Raw genomic sequence first — 17,873 nt, 5'->3', positions numbered from 1 at the left:
CGAAAATGAAGTTGCATGTTCGTGTACAGTATAATAGTGAGTTTATTGAGCCGGAAGGGCTGGCATGTTGTACAGTCTGTTATGCTACACTACGTTAGGCTATGCTTCGATATGCTATGCATGTTATGCTATGCTAGGTTATATTATTGTATGTTACGCTATGTTATAAGATAAGGTTATGCTATGCTTTTGCTATGCACGTCACGATGGGTCATGCCATGCTTGATTTGCTAGGCTAGATTACCTCATGCTAGGTAATGCTATGCCTCGATATGCTTTGCTATGCCAGCTCGTTATGTTATGGGGCTGTTTCCTCTGCATTGCTGCTGCTGCGAGTTAAATTCGGTGGCTATTAGAGATTAAACCGCAAGCTCTCCTTTTGTGTTTGCGATATGGCACTATAAGAGGTCGTGATTACTATTGGTATACTCGAGCCGAAGGGGAGGTTTTGAAGAAGCTTTGAACTTATGGTAAATCGATATGGCACGCATGTTCGTGTCTAATGGTGCGTTTGTTGAGCCGGAAGCGACCGGGCTGGCGTGTTGTACAGTCTGTTATGCTAGGTAGGCTACGCCTTGCTAGGCTATGTTGCATTATGCTAGGCTAGGCCAGGTTAGGTTACGTTACGCTATGTTATGACTCGCTAGGCTGTTATGATACGTTATGCTATGCCTCACTAGGCTATGTTAGGTGAAAGTGATAGTGATGTGACATACGGCTAAGTATGGTGAACCATACTCAGAATTCGTTCTCTGCATTTGACCCATCCAAAGTGCACACACACAGCAGTGAACGCGCACACACACACACACACACACACACCATGAAGACACACCCGGAGCAGTGGGCAGCCATTAATGTTGCGGTGCCCGGGGAGCATTTGGGGGGTTCGGTGCCTTGCTCAAGGGCACCTCAATCGTGGCTGGCCCAAGACACGAACCCACAACCTTAGGATTACAAGTCAGACTCTCTAACCATTAGGGCACGACTTGTTATGCTATGCCTCACTAGGCTATGTTAGGTTACATTATGCTATGCCCTGTTAAGCTATGTTGGGTTATGCTATGCCTCTCTAGGCTATGTTGGGTTACGGTATACTATGCCCTGCTAGGCTGTGTTACGTTATGCTATTCCTCGCTAGGCCAGGTTAGGTTACGTTGCCCTGTTATGCCTCGCTAGGCTGTTATGATACGTTATGCTATGCCTCACTAGGCTATGTTACGTTACGTTATACTATGCCTCGCTAGGCTATGTTATGCTATGCCCTGTTAAGCTATGTTAAGTTATGGTATGCTATGCCTTGCTAGGCTATGTTATGCCCTGCTAGGCTATGTTATGTTATGCTATGCCTTGCTAGGCTATGTTGGGTTACTTTATGCCTTGCCCTGCTAGGCTATATAGGGTTACGTTATGCCTTGCTAGGCTATGTTACGTTTTGTTATGCTATGTCTCACTGGGCTATGTTCGGTTACGTTATGCTATCCCTTGCTAGGCTATGTTATGCCCTGCTAGGCTATGTTATGTTATGCTATGCCTCGCTAGGCTATGTTTGGTCACTTTATGCCTTGCCCTGCTAGGCTATGTTGGGTTACGTTATGCCCAACTAGGTTATGTTATGTTATGCTATGTCTCACTGGGCTATGTTAGGTTACTTTATGCTTTGCCCTGCTAGGCTATGTTACGTTATGCTATGCCTTGCTAGGCTTTGTTATGTCATGTTATGCTATGCCTTGCTAGGCTATGTTAGGTTACTTTATGCTTTGCCCTGCTAGGCTATGTTACGTTATGCTATGCCTTACCAGGCTATGTTAGGTTACGTTATGCTATGCCCTGCTACGCTATGTTAGGTTACGTTATGCTATGCCCTGCTATGTTAGGTTCCGTTATGCTATGCCCTGCCAAGCTATGTTAGGTTCCATTATGCTACGCCCTGCCAAGCTACGTTAGGTTCTGTTATGCTATGCCCTGCTAAGATGTGTTATGTTACGCTATGTTAGGCCTCGTTGGCTGTTATGATACATTATGCTATGCCTCGCTAGGCTGTGTTATGGTGCTTGGTGCTGTCCCTTGCTGGGCTTGTTTTATTGCGTTGTGCTGTGCCTTGCTAGGCCGTGTTAGGTTACATTACGCTATGTTGTGCCTCGCTAGGCTGTTGTGATACGTCGGGCTGTGCCTCGATAGGCTGTGTTATGGTGTGTTGTGCTGTGCCTTGCTGGGCTATGTTGTGTTGCATTGCTAGGCCGTGTTGGGTAACGTTACCATATGTTGTGCCTTGCTAGACTGTTGTGATGCGTTATGCTGTGCCTCGATAGGCTGTGTTGTGATACGTTGTGCTATGCTTCGCTGGGCTGTGTTATGGTACAGTATATTGTGCTGTGCCTCGCTAGTCTATGTTGTGTTGCGTTATGCTATGCCTTGCTAGGCCATGTTAGGTTACGTTGCACTGTGTACCTCGCTAGGCTGTTGTGATGCGTTGTGCTGTGCTTCACTAGGCTGTTATGATGTGTTAGGCCATGCCTGCTAAGCATTTACGTTGTGCTGTGCCTCACTAGGCTGTTGTGATGCGTTAGGCCGTGCTTTGCTAGGCGTTTTGTTACGTTATGCTGTGCCTCGCTTGGCTATTATATGTTGTGCTGTAACCTGCTGTGCTATGTTGTGTTGTGTGGTGCTGTTGTAATGCGTTATGCTGTGCCTCGCTGGACTGTAGTGATATGTTATGCAGTGCCTTGCTAGGCGTTATTTTGCATTGTGCTGTGCTTTGCCGGGCTGTTTTGTGTTGCGTTATGCGATGCCTTGCTGGGCTGTGTTGCGTTACGTTATGATATGCCTTGCTGGGCTGTGTCGGGTTGCGTAACGCTGGGTTATGCCTTGCTGGGCTGTGCTTCGCTGGGCTGTTGTAATGCCTTTTGCCATGCATTGCTGGGCGTTATGTTGCGTTGTGCTAGGACTCTCTAGGCCGTTATGATGCCTTATGCCATGCCTTGCTATGCGTTGTTACGTTATACGGTGCCTCGCTAGGCTATGGTATGTTGTGCTATGCCCTACTAGGCAGTTATGATATGCCATGACTTGCTAGGCGTTATGGTGCGTCACGCTGTGCCTCGCTAGGCTGTTATGATACGTTATGCAGGAAATATTTACTGGCAAATGGTTTAACTTCTTAACTTGACATGGTTAAATTTTAGCCAGCAATGAAAATGAAAAGCTTGATTAAATTTCTCTCCTCTCTGTAGCAGTGTCCAGCGAAAGATAGTGACCTTTGGATTGATGATCAAAGGCTCTTGGCCCTGCTTGTATTTTTTTCTGTTCGTTACATACAAACAAACAAACAAACAAACATAAATGAATAAAGTAAATGTTCCAAAGCTGGAAAGGCCCCGAGAAGCATCCTAACCACTGCTTCTTCAATTATTTAATAGCTGGACTTATCCAAGTTTTTCGCAGGAGTGTTTGGTTGACTACTCATTAGTTTGCCTTTAATTTGCTTTCTGCCGTTAAAGAACCTGAAATTGTTGGAAAAGGAAGTTAAGACTGGATTTCTTGTTGGATCTTTTGGAAGTCTCCTTTGTCGGGTTGTTGGATGGATCCTAGAGGGATGGCTACTCGGGATATTCAGGGAGGGGGCACTTGGTTCTCGTGTTCTGTTTGTGATTGAGCTAGCTCTGCTGCTATGCTAGCTCTCCTCCTCTGCTGCTGCTAGCTCTCCTTTTCTGCTGCTGCTAGCTCTCCTCCTCTGCTGCTGTCCCTAAGGTAGCTGAACCAGGAGTGGAACGTTAAAGGTTCTGGTTGCTCCTTGGGAAATTGTTATTGCATGATGTTCATGATGATCTGGAGTCTTCTGCAGCCTTGAATCGTATACAGGCACTGGGCCTTCCGTTGTTTTTTTTTTTTTGGGGGGGGGGGGGGGGGGTGTCTGGCTGCTTTCCCAGTTAATGGGTGATTGTCCCCCCATGAAGCTGCTGCTGTTCCCTGACTAGCTTTCATGGAGCTCATGAAAAAGAAGGGGAATTCAGAACAGAGCCATACCGCCAAATGTAAATTTCATAAGCTTGCAAATAAAAAATGTAAATATTTCAAAGAATTGTCTTTATTTTGACTCAAGTGGTCCTGACTGAAATGAAATAACCACGGGGGGCACGGTGGCTTAGTGGTTAGCACGTTTGCCTCACACCTCGAGGGTTGGGGGTTCGATTCCCGCCTCCGCCTTGTGTGTTGAGTTTGCATGTTCTCCCGGTGAGTGTTTTACAATTACAATTTCATGACCTGGATTTAGTATATAAAAGTTTCATTATGAAGCACAGTGGTTAAAGGCATTGGGTAATGAGATGCAGCGATTAATGTGATAAGTTATATTTATGCAGCAATATACTGGTAATATTCTAGACTCCTATTAGATTTATTCCAACACTCACCATCTTCATTATTACAGTGTCTCTTGCATTTAATTGAATTTGCTTCTTCAAACTGCATTTTCTTATTTTTTTTATGTTTAAAGGTGGTTTAGAGATTAATGTGTTATTGTTAATTATTTACACTACATCATTTGTTAATAATAATAGTGATCAGTACATCCATTCATCCATTTTTTTATATGTCATGGTAGCATTAAACTACATTTTCCCATCAGCCCCATTATGTCACATGTCCTACACCTTATCACCTGCATCGTACTGCATGTAATGAAGCCCCAAAGGCAGAACGTGTGGGATCCATATACAGATTTGATGGAAAAATCCAGTGACAACACATCCAAAAGGAAGGTACAGTCAAAAACATTCACAACCATAGAAGCAAAACCCAATTGCAAACAAATTAAAAAATAAGAGAAACCAGCAGACTCATATACAGTCAAGCAAACAATGGCAACATAGCAAGGCTCTGTATAGACACAATGGAACAATACTTCACACCAGCATTAGTGTGCATGCTGATTAGAAGTCCATAGAAACCAGAAAAAAAAACTCCGGTGAGGATTCCCTCTGTCGGTTTAGAAGCAGGTTGTGATTAATTTAACATTTTTGAAGCAGAACATGGTTAGGTGTCATTCCATGCAGATCATGTTTAATTCATCGTCAACTGTTTGTTCTTGTACAACAGAGGAGAACGTGCCTCCTTACCATAAGGGTCAACCTTTCCCACACCGCACCATGATGTGAAGCTGCTGGAGGATGAAGGAACACTGGATACCTTTCAGGAGCATAAACTTCTCAATCTTCTTATTCCATCTAACAATTTCATCTTGTAGTTCTCTTTTAGCTTCTACCAGTTTGTGTCCATTGTTAGAAGGAATATGCATCACCTGACCTCTTCTATAAATCGTCTTATGGTTTGATGTATGAGTTTGCATGAGCCATTTCTAGATTCACTGCTCTACTCAACATGGAAGTAAATATGACACATTTCACTAGGCTTCTCCCTCTTTTGGTCACGATAATCCAAAATCTAAAAAAAAAAGGCTCAAAAGCTGAGAGAGAATATGATTTCTTTCTCTATGTCCAGCTGTTCATGTTTATGTTGTGCTCAAAAGTTTGCATAACCTGAAAGAACTTGTTAGACATTGCCATTTATTTGAAAAATATGACTGATAATGCAAAATAATAATAACTGGTCAAGTCAATAATTATAACATAGTTGTTTGATTCCTTTTTAAAACCTAGTGATAACTGAAATCAACTAAACAACCCTGATGAAAAGTTTACATGTCCTTGAATATTTGGCCACATTATAAACATTAAAATGTCTATTAAAGGAAGTTTCCACAACAGTGACTCATTGTTTGTGAATAAATAGTCAGTCAGTTTTTCAGCACAATAAGGAAGCACTTGAACACAGATGACCTGCATGGTGGAGTTGCCAGGAGAAAGCCCTATGGTGAAAAGTACACCTTCCCCACTGTACACCTACCCCATGTTTTGGGGCTTATTTGTTTGTGCTCCAGTGGCACAGGGAAGTTATGAAAAATTTATGGCAAGACAAATACAGCATGTTATCAGAAAATACTGGCAGACAACAGATATGAGCAGATAAACATGCCAAATTGATACCAAAATCAAATCAGAAACATTAACATTTAATGCTTCCTCCTGGAACCCCAAAATAAAAAACAGTCCAAAAAAACACCCATAAACCCAGAATCAGAATACTTTATTAATCTCCAGGGGGAAATTGGGTAAACACAGATCCCAGGTTTCGTGCTGTATCTGGAACTGCAATTAAATCATAAGCAACTTCAAACAAATCAATTAAAACCAACAATCTGGAACCAGTCCTTAAAACACAGATAATTACTAACATCCATGCCCCTGTTCTACTTCCTGGCTTGGCTCTTATACTTCAGTAGGCCATCCTGTTTTAGGGTGCTCTAAGGTCAAAATAAAAGTCCCCTTTTCCTCACTCTAGGAGGTTTCTGCCCCAAACATAAAAATGCCACAAAGAAAAGGGTTAAGGGCCTTGCTCAGGGGCCCAACAGTGGCAGCCTGTTGGATGTGGGAACTGAACTAACAACCGATTGGTAGTCCAGCACCTGAACCTCTAGGCTACCACATCCCCCACTAGGCGACCACATCCCATTCACATTATGTATTCAAAAATGTGTGCTACTGCACAAGATAGACAGAATGATTGAGAACAATGGAGGTAGCAGTAAGATGTTTGAGGAAGTAAAAATCTGACAGGAGGAGAAGAAGAATGGAGGAGAAAACAGGATGAAGAGAATACCTGAAGAACAAAAACAAACAAAAGAAGAACAAAGACAAGATCCTTTTACTGCTTCTGGTGCAGTTGCTGGAGCAGCTGGAGGTGTTGACAGTGGTGGTGCCACTGCTGTTGCTAGTATTGCTGCTGCTGCAGCTGGAGGTAGTGCCTTTACTATTGTGGCTATTGTTGCTTATTTTGTTTCGTAATTTATAAAGGAGTACAGTATATATTTTTTCATAGTTTTTGGTGCAATTGTTGGGGCAGTTGTTGGCTGGGCAGTTGACAGTTTAATGGGATATGGCATACTTGGTAAAGTTCTGTGTACATTTGGTGGCGTTACTGCTTGTGTTGGTTATCTGGTTCATTCAAAAAGAAAAAAGTAGTACATAAGCTGAAGCTATTGACAGTATACTGTCACTATTAAAAGTGTTTCCTAAGCTTTCTTAATGAATATTAAGCACTTATTTAGCCATTTGCTAATTAAAATTAACAAGTGAAGTTGATTTTATATCATATATATTTTCTTGTACATTTCATTTGTTCAAGTCTCATTTTTTATTCAGATTTCGCATATTCAATTCAATTCAATTCAAGTTTATTTGTATAGCGCTTTTTACAATAGACATTGTCTCAAAGCAGCTTTACAGAACATAAACATAGAGCAGATGGTAAACATAATTAATGATAAAGGAAATAACGAATAATAAAAGAAATAAGAATTAACAGAATAAAAATTCTAGATTCGCATATGGGATGTGGGGTAGTGATGTGAAGCTTTGTATCGAAGCTTGATTCGTAATAATGGCAAAATCACGTGACCAATGACGTCCGAAGCTTCGTTTCACACACACCCACGTCACTGTTTCGTTATCTGATTCAAAGGTTCAAAATTGTGCACGACACGCAGCGCCCCCTTGTGTTGTATTGGAGTATTGCGTTACACGGAATCTATTACTGTATAGCGAGTTTAGAGCTTAGTGCTGCGAGTTGTTAATGGAGCCTGTTACAAAAAGATCGCGTTCTGAAATATGGGAACACTTTCATTTGATTTCGCCCAATAAGGTGGATATATATATGGTTTTGTTGTGAAGCCTATATTTAGAACTTAAATCTCACTCATCATTGGGCAATTATACGATTCAATGTAACATTTCATGTTGTATATTTTGTCATATATATTTATTGGATAGTAGTAATAAGTTGAAAAATATAGGAATGCAAGAAAAGCCTTTTGTGCACCGCTTAATACCATGATCTTTTTTAAATGGTTCACACTTTATACTTTTGAGACAAGGTCTATCCTTAATCTGTTTTTAGGTCCAGTGTTTGATTTGCTCCCCGCGGCTGGCCTATAATAATAATAATAATAATAATAATAATAATAATAATAATAATACATCATCCATGTTGAGACATTTTTGTGCAAAGCATCACAGTGCCGGATCCTCTGTCCAAGATGTAGCCAACAGCCCAACAGCCAAGGTTAAAGCCTACTTTTAATTTTATTCAATTGTTTCAGTTTTAATTATTAGAATAATTAAATAATTATTTAAATAATTATTTTATTATTGTCAAAATAGGAACACAGTCTCTCTCTCCCTCTCTCTCTTTTAATTTCGATTTAAGTGTGCTTTATTAGCATGACAAAAACTGTACATTTGTATTACCAAAGCATTTGCAGCTGTGTTGTATACAAATAGTACAAAAAGTTATCTTTATTACATTTTTGTTTGGAGTTGCCATGCGTATTCAATGGAACATGCATTTAGTCATGCATTTAATATATTGATTCATTTATTTATTAATCTATCCTTAATTTGTCAATCCATTAATTTTTGCTTCGTTGTTTGGTTGTGGAACTTTCTGTGATAGCGCTTTCACCAGCAGAGGTCGTCATCGAGCTCTGATCTGAAAAGCTTCGAGTAATGAACCTTTTTCTAATACAATTGGGTTGAAAGATTCCCTGCTTCAAGAAAGCTTCACTTCGCCATCACTATATTTTTGTGCTTAAACGTACAACTTTCCCACTGAAAATAAACTACTTACTAAATCAGTATTTACTCCTAACACTTTCATTATACGCGCCACTTTCATTATACGCGCCACTTGTGCTACACTGGTAGAATGGACAATGAAAAAAAACCCCGTTACATCCGGTTTACAGTGTCAAAATAAAAGCTCCTGCTAACCTTAGAAGGCTAGAAATGGGAATTTTTAATAAATCAACAATTTAAATAACTCATGTTGAAATAAAACAAGATTTCCATCATGCTTATATGTAAATATTAGATCAATAGATATTTTATGTATATATAAAATAGAAATATAAATTACAGATGATCCCATGTGTATTTAAATTCACATTTATTTATCAGCCTAGTCAACATTCTTTGCTATTAAAAATATAACCCATTTTCTACCATTGCAAATTGATAACTAGATGATTAGTTGACACAACAGATTTATTACTGTTAGTCATACTTAATCATACGCATTATTGGCAGAAGTATACAGATGAATATACCTCAAAAAAATATACCTAAAACATTCAAAAGAAACATTAAATCAACACATTAAGCATTAAACGTCATGTGTATCTGGTAAATATGTCATTAGTTTTAGGCAATGGCTTGTATAGACGAAATCCAAATTACCTGGTTAGCAAAACAAAAGACCGCTATCATACAGCGCTACCTAATGCTAATTCTTTGCACTTTACGTTTGATTTTAGCAATATTTGCATCTCTAGATTAATGAATTTACTGTAAAATATCTTTAACCTACTAAACTTTATATTTATATGACAAATAATAGCGACTTACAGCCTTATGCGGTCACAACTTCACTGTACGAGCCGTGAGACTTAACAACTCAACACTTGAAATACGGGTTACCATCCCAATCCGCGCCACCAGAGGGCGCTTAAAGCTCAACATATAACCAAAATCATCTCTTTACAATTAACAATTAAACTGAACCATTACACTCTTGCTATAACTAGCTGAGTTCTGCAACATTTTCTTAAGTACCTGGATGTTCATCCTCTGAATCTGAGAGCATTATTTTAAAACCAAAATCAGGCCTTTATAACCAGATGTAATTTTATTTTGAACTCTATCTACTGTATCTTGAACGATCATTAAAAAGGTATCACAAAAAAAGATTCTAACATTGGACTGCGGAAGGATCCAAAGATCATACATATAATTTTAACACTGACCTCTACTACAGTACATGTCCTAGGGAAAACATACAGATGTAATTAGATGTTTTAGCACTTGATATACAGTGTCCCATTTGTTCTGCTTTTATAGTGAACATGAATCATGGGAAGATTAAAAACATCTTACATTTTTTTTTTTTTTTGGTGTGATTGTATGACAAAGTCTTATTGGCTGAAAGAGGAAAAAATTAAAAAATCAGTTAGATTTATTAATCTTACCTGTGTGTGGGACAGGTCAGAAACCTCAGTATTCTGTGTTCTTATGATAACTTCTGTGTCTGATGCTCAGCTGTGAACCTGCTCTCCTAGACACAGAACGAACCATGTTATACACTTAAATAAACAATAAACAAACAATTAAAAATAAACAATACATGAATTTTGTAAAATGTCACAGTGCTTTTTTCTGCAAATAAACAAGTATATCCCTGCATACAACTTTCTGTTTTGTAGTTTTTCAGTGTAAACAGTCTTGGTGTCCCTGGAACATTAATGATGCTAATGAGCAATCTGGGTTTGTTCTTTCTATACATTTCTGTTTTCTGTATTCTGGACATAAATAATGTGGTGAAATCTGGTGTAGTATTTCATGTATATACTGAGTGGTGGATATCTCTTCCAATCAGTGGTAAGAATTCCATTTATAACCTATACTTATATATTATAATCTATGAACTATGTATTTTCTTTAGTTTTTTTTGTATATATAGTCGTTGTGTTTTCTGAATTGTCATATTGTTTTTTTGATTTGTTATTATGTTTTGTGATTTTTATTTTGTTTTCTGATTTGCTATGTTCTTTCACACTTCTCTGCCACTGTAGTAGAAACCCTATTGCTAAGAGAAACCAAAAGCACTTTTCCAACTCCTCATTCACAAGGCGACTTTCAAAAGAGCAAAACATTTGTCTGAAATCTTTTCTCACAAGGTAGGTTACAATGAATTCTTTTATGAATGATTCTAAATTTTAATGTGTTAACATTTATTTGTTAATAATAAATAACGGAAGGCTGCATGTAAAAAAAAATCAGAGAAATCACAGAAATAAACCGCAGCACAGAAAAAGCTGGAACACACATCAGTCTAAATAACACACCAGAAATAAAAAATGTAACAAAAAAAGGAAATAGCTTATTAAGGAAACAGTTAAAAGGTAGTATTTAAAACAAGAAGAGTTTTATATAAACTCTAAAATTATATGACTACATAGTAAATAAATTCGCTCTTGTCAGCAAAATACCATAATATTACACTGTTTTATTGTATTTATGATATAATAAATTCAGCTTTGATCACAGGAATAAATTACACTACTTTATATTCAGAGAACAGATTTCACAACATTTCTGTTTTTACTATATTTTTGATGTATATACATACAGCTTAAGAGACTTTGAACAATCTTAATGTTTTCAAAGTTCTGACTGGTACTGTATATGTTTATATGCTTATTGGTGCATGCATTTATGACAGTGTTATTATTACTGCTGTTTTTCACATAAGAACATAGAGTACCAAGTAAAAACACTTACCTTTGGAGTTTGTTACATTCCACTAATCGCTGCGTCCGTTAAAAGCTGAAAGTGCACGGTAAATAGATAACAGTTTAGTGAATGCAACTATTTAATGTGATTTGGTTTGCCATGTATATCTTACCTTGACTTGACTGAGTGACCTTAGAATGACCACCTAATATTATTTTAATATTATAGAAACCGAAACAGCACAAACAAAATTTTTAGAAGCACAAACCAGCACAAACAGAGCACAAACGACCAAGACCGTTTTTGTTGAATTTTTAGCAGGCGGGGGGCTGAGTGACCTTAGAATGACCACCTAATAAAATGTTTAATATTTAATAAACCGGAGTCAAGTCAAGAGTCAAGAAGCTTTTATTGTCATTTCAACCATATTTAGCTGTTGCAGTACACAGTGAAATGAGACAACGTTTCTCCAGGATCAAGGTGCCACATAAAACACAGACATAGCTAGGACTTAGTAAGTAGTCTTAGCCACATAAAGTGCAACTGTGCAACCTAGTGCAAAGAGTGCAGGACAATACAAACAAGACAGACAAGACAGTGCAGGACAAAAGGTTACAAGACAATATACAAAATACAAAAAAGACAGCACACAAAAGACCGTAAACAAAAATCAGCGCAATTGACCAGTGTCAATACTATATGTAAATACTGTAAGTTCAGACAATATTGCGTGCAGTAATACTAGAATGAACACAGTTTCTTAAGCAGAAGGTCCCTGAGATAGTGTATAAGTGTGCAAAAACAGCAACAACTGAAATATTGTATAGTATGAGCAAAATGACTGAAATGTTAGACAGTGTGTGCCAAGAGCAAAAAAGTAAAAAAGTGTGCAAAACAACATGTAAACAGTTTGTAAACAGTAAGCATGTAAACAGTTTGATGAATGTAAGCAACATGTAAAGAAGTTGATAGATTGATAGAAGTTGATGTATATTAGAAGTGTGTGTACAGTATGTGGTGTAGGTCTGTGCAGTCCATACAGAAGAAAACGAAACTTTTAGCAGCACAAACCAGCACAAACGGAGCACAAACGAACGAGACCGTTTTTGTTGAATTTGGAGCAGGTGGGGGGCTGAGTGACCTTAGAATGACGACCTAATAAAATGTTTAATATTTAATAAACCGAAACAGCACAAACAAAACTTTTAGCAGCACAAACCAGCACAAACAAAACACAAACGAATGAGACTATTTTGGGTAAATTTGGTGCGTGGGGGGGGGGGCTGATGACATCATCGGCCAATAATTCAGTGTTTAATATTATAAAAACAAAAACAGCTCAAACTGAACTTTTAACAGCACAAACCAGCATAAACGAAGCACAAACGAGTGAGACTATTTTGGTTCAATTTGGAGCAGGTGGGGGGACGGGGGGCTGAGTGACCTAGATTTTACTATAATTATTCTTTTAATATCTAAGAAACCAAAGCAGCACAAACGAAAATTTTTGCAAAACAAACCACCACAAACGGAGCACAAACGAACGAGACTATTTTGCTGAAGTTTTGCGTTGGGTGGGGGGCCGAGACTATTTTGCTGACGTTTTGCGTTGGGTGGGGGGCCAACTTCACGCTGGTGGAAGACCGGGTTGATGATGTAGTACCCCCAAATTTCAGGATTTCTTCAAACATATTATTAATGTTTAGGTAAATACAGAACAGCAGCACAACAAATCATATTTCTTTATTGTATTGCATCGTCACATTGTCTATGTTGCTGAACAGATAAAGCTGTGAACATCTTTACTCTTAAAGCTTGAAAGAAAGTTTTTAGTAGTGAAACTGAGCTGTTAATCCGGGTGACTTCTGTATACAACAATTCAATAAGAAAATCTGCTGCTCTTAATCACAGAGCTCATTCACTGTAATTGATGCCATTTTCATTTCATTTTATAATGAGCTCAGTTACACCTAATAACTCATTTGGTGTTTTTACCTTCAGGACTGCAAGACTTGAGGTTTGCAACAATTCTAGACCGTGCTAACAGGTAATTAATATACAATTAATAAACTGATGTCAACATTTGCAGTTACAATTGAGTTGAGTAGAAGTAGAACCATTGTGTCATTGGACTTTCTTTTGTATGGTATAATTATTAAAATCAAACAATATCATTATAGTGCAGCAGTGGGGTGGTATGTGAGAACATAGGCAGGTTGAAAACAAGTCGTGCACCTGCATTGTGGATCATTTGCAGAAGATGAATTGTGTTCATAGGTAGACCTGCTAGCAGTGAGTTGCTGTAGTCTAGTCTTGAAATGACAAGAGACTGAACCAGCATGAAACCAGCATGAGCATGTCACATTAGCAACAGTATATTTCAGAGGGGCATGGTGGTTTAGTGGTTAGCACGTTTGCCTCACACCTCCAGGGTTGGGGGTTCGATTCCCGCCTCCGCCTTTTGTGTGAGGAGTTTGCATGTTCTCCTCGTGCCTCGGGGGTTTCCTCCGGGTTCTCCGGTTTCCTCCCCCGGTTCAAAGACATGCATGGTAGGTTGATTGGCATCTCTGGAAAAATTGTCCGTAGTGTGTGATTGCATGAGTGAATGAGTGTGTGTGTGTGCCCTGCGATGGGTTGGCTCTCCGTCCAGGGTGTATCCTGCGTTGATGCCCGATGATGCCTGAGATAGGCACATGCTCACCGTGACCCGAGAATAGTTCGGATAAGCGGTAGAGAATGAATGAATGAATATTACTCCAGTTTTAACAATTGAAAGGATTCAAACCATATGTGTCCTCATAATGTAATGTAATGCAATGCAATGTCTATACAGTTTAGTATTACTCTAAACCAGCGGTCGGCAACCCGCGGCTCCGGAGCCGCAAGTGGCTCTTTCATCCCTTTGCTGCGGCTCCCTGTGGATTTGGAAAATAAATATTTAATTTAAATTTTTTTTATTTTAGTTATTTTAGTTTTTAAAAAAAATTAATTCTAAATTCTATGATCATGTTGCTCTTGTAACATTAAAATAAACCGTGTTTAATTTTTTTTGTTGCTCAAAATATGCGTCATAACTGCCGACTTGCGAAATCCGACACACAGAAGCAGACGCATTTTTGTTTTGCTGCAAGTTAAAATTTTGATGTCATGAATACGAAGATGACTCAATTAGACATTGAACATTTTATTTGAAAGTAACCTTCAACCCAGCATCTTTTTTCTTAAGGTTAGTTCAAACTGTTCAAAATATTTTTGTTTGCCTGCAGAAATAAAATTTAGTTTTTACTCGGTAGCAGTTCAATGATTTCATAAATGCAACACACTACAGTTTTTTCTATACTTTCCATAAAGGTAAAAAACGATATATGCAGTGTTATCTTCATTTTAGATGTCAAGAGGGTTTTGTGGCTCCCTGTGTTTTTTTTTCTGTGGAAAACGGGTCCAAATGGCTCTTTGAGTGTTTAAGGTTGCCGACCCCTGCTCTAAACCATGTATCAAACACAATAGTAATGAAACAGACCACAGTAAGCATTGTGCAACATTTTAATGCTATGTAGAAATATATTAGCATGCTCCATCTACATAGATGACTGACTATTTTCTACATTTTCCTTGTAAAATCTTCCTGTCAATTGTTTTCTTGTTTCCCAAGCAATGTCTCTCTTGTCCAATGGCTGAACATTCTGGGATGGTTTCAGGTTTTTTGGGACATAGTTGTGCTTGACATTTTTATGAGACCTGCCTGGGTTTCTACTAATAAAAATTACATTATAGTTATTTACTGGTTAAACATTATTTTCTACTAATGCAAAGTGCTTAATAGAGATTAGTAGAGACTCACGTCTGTAATCACCTTGCACAGAGTTAACCTTTTTTAGGGGGTTCCAGGCTGACAAACAGGTTCCCCACTGTTCACCACTTACTAAGAGGGTGACAGGGTCAGCAGAATTCCAGCCAGAGTCCAATGTGGGTCCCTTCCCTGCAGAGTTCACCACTGAGGCTGTACCGCACAATATTCCAAGTCCTTTTCACTGCTAAGACTGATAGTGTGTCCTCACAACTCCCTTGGGGGATTGGTGCAGGGAGAGCATGTTGGTTGCTGGTATCATTCTCCATGGACACACATTTATTTCTAGACTACTGGATATGTATAAATCTGTACCCAGTCTTCATGATGTAAAATAAAGATGAGAATAATCATGACTCATGCAGAAAACAGGAAATGACACGACTGGGCAGAGAAAGGAAAGAAACAAAGAAACATGGTTAAACAAATAAACAAAAAACATTGTGAAATATAACACACACAGAAATGAACTCATACTACCAGGTGTAATGTTCTGTGTGCTTGGCACCAAAGTACAAGATTGATGACATAGCCCTGCCTTTAAGCTACTGCTCCTGCTCCTGCACCACTACATCCCCTGTGGGTTAAATGCTCTCTAAACCTACAAGGTTAGACAACAGTTTTAGTCTTTCATGCTGGTAGTCAGGAAGCCACCTTGTTAGGATTGGATGACCAAAGGCCACATAGGTCGCTGTGTCCAGCTTGGCTTGAGAGGTTGCCATGTCATACAGCTTGATTAACATAAATCCTCCTTTTTTCTCATATGAAACAGGTTATTATTCAACATCAAAATAGTGAAATATTAATTATAATTTAGTAATTTTAATTCACTCTTATGTTGAAGGAAGACTGTGATGATGAATAATAACCTGTTTCATATAAGAAACAAAAAGGAGATTTGAACTGTAAGGGTTGCTAACAAATCTCATGGGAAACCACCTTGGGAATTGGGACCTGTCCTTAGGAACTAGTACTTACTATAATGTGAGCATTAAAAAAGCATTTAAACAGATTTGATAAACATTTAAACTTAGTCTCCTGGGTTTTTGCTGAGGTTCTTCTGACCGCATCTTATGCTAAAGTAAAGCTAGATTTGCTGATGAAAAATAATTTCCCCACAATTGCAGAAATTGCTTACATGTTATTTTAACAGGAACTGAAGCAAGAACATGGAAATAATTTTAGTTTAGAACAAGCAGTGCAACAAATTAAAATTAAGTAATATGTGAAGCTACCATCAGTGAGCTTACAGATGGTAAAGGGAAAATGGGTTCACCAGTTTGCATGTGTTTGCATGTTTTTTTAGAGTACTATGAATGTTTTTTAAATGACACATTTAGATTCAGGTTCTACTAACTCTGTTCTCATTCCATAGATGAGTTATTTGTATTTGTGTGTACTTGTATTGTATTTTATAATATTTGTTGATTGAATAGGAGTCATTACCTCAATAAATGCATTTTTTGTTTATTTTCAGTTTCTCTTCTCTGCAGTGATCAGCTATAGAGATTATCTACAAACTGATGATGAATCTCACACAGAATATGTCACCATTACAAAAGTCTGAATTGTCACAAATCACCACCCAAGGAGACCAGTTAAAGAGAGCAAATGTAGACGAACTCATTAAAAAGAACAAGTTTTATTGTGAGCTTGTACAGGAGTGTGGAGGTGGACTTTATGTATTCAAAAACAAAGACCTGGGGAACAGAGATCAGGTCTGTGAGCTGCTGCAGAAGATAGACAGAATGATTGAGAACAATGGAGGAAGCAGTAAGACGTTTGATGAAGCAAAAAAAATTCGACAGGAGGAGGAGAAGAATGGAGGTGAAAACAGGATGAAGAGAATGGAGGAAGAACAAAAACAAACAAAAGAAGAACCAAGACAAGATAATAGTGGTGCTGCTGTAGCTGCTGCTTCTGAAGTTGGATTTGCAGCTGGAGTTGCAGCAGGAAGTGCAGCTGGAGGTGTAGCTGCTGGTAGTGGTGCTGCTGGTGGTGCAGCTGGAGTTGCTGCAGGAGGTGCAGCTGAAGGTGTAGCTGCTGGTAGTGGTGCTGCTGGTGATGCAGCTGGAGTTGCTGCAGGAGGTGCAGCTGAAGGTGTAGCTGCTGGTAGTGGTGCTGCTGCTGGTGCAGCTGTAGGTTCAGCAGAAGTTGCAGCTGGAGTTGTAGCAGGAGGGGCAGCTGGAGGTGTAGCTGCTAGTAGTGGTGCTGGTGGTGCAGCTGGAGGTGCAGCAGGAGTTGCAGCAGGAGGTGCAGAAGGAGTTGCAGCAGGAGTTGCAGCTGGAGGTGCAGCAGAAGGTGCAGCTGGAGGTAGTGCCTTTACTATTGTGGCTATGGTTGCTGTTTTTGCTTATTTTGTTTCGAAATATAGAAAATAGCACAGTATATATGTTTTGGTGCAATTGTTGGGGCAGTTGTTGGCTGGGCAGTTGGCAGTTTAATGGGATATGGCATACTTGGTAAAGTTCTGTGTACATTTGGTGGCGTTACTGCTTGTGTTGGTTATCTGGCTCATTCAAAAAGAAAAAAGTAGTACATAAGCTGAAGCTATGGAGAGTTCATACTGTCACTTATTTAAAGTGTTTCCTAAGCTTTCTTAATGAATATTAAGCACTTATTTA

General features: G+C 38.8%; 1 long non-coding RNA gene across 1 annotated transcript; it reads left to right on the top strand.

The window, feature by feature from the left end:
* Positions 1 to 10,723: 10,723 nt before the first annotated feature.
* LOC125145246 lies at positions 10,724 to 17,104 on the top strand. Its single transcript, XR_007143592.1, has 3 exons — positions 10,724 to 10,846; positions 13,404 to 13,449; positions 16,727 to 17,104. It is a non-coding gene; the product is annotated as an uncharacterized LOC125145246 (long non-coding RNA).
* Positions 17,105 to 17,873: the final 769 nt, after the last annotated feature.

The sequence above is a fragment of the Tachysurus fulvidraco genome, chromosome 7, assembly GCF_022655615.1.
Source record: "Tachysurus fulvidraco isolate hzauxx_2018 chromosome 7, HZAU_PFXX_2.0, whole genome shotgun sequence".
Lineage (NCBI taxonomy): Eukaryota > Metazoa > Chordata > Actinopteri > Siluriformes > Bagridae > Tachysurus > Tachysurus fulvidraco.
Note: the sequence above shows the minus strand (reverse complement) of the source record. Positions and strands in the feature narration are given on the sequence as shown.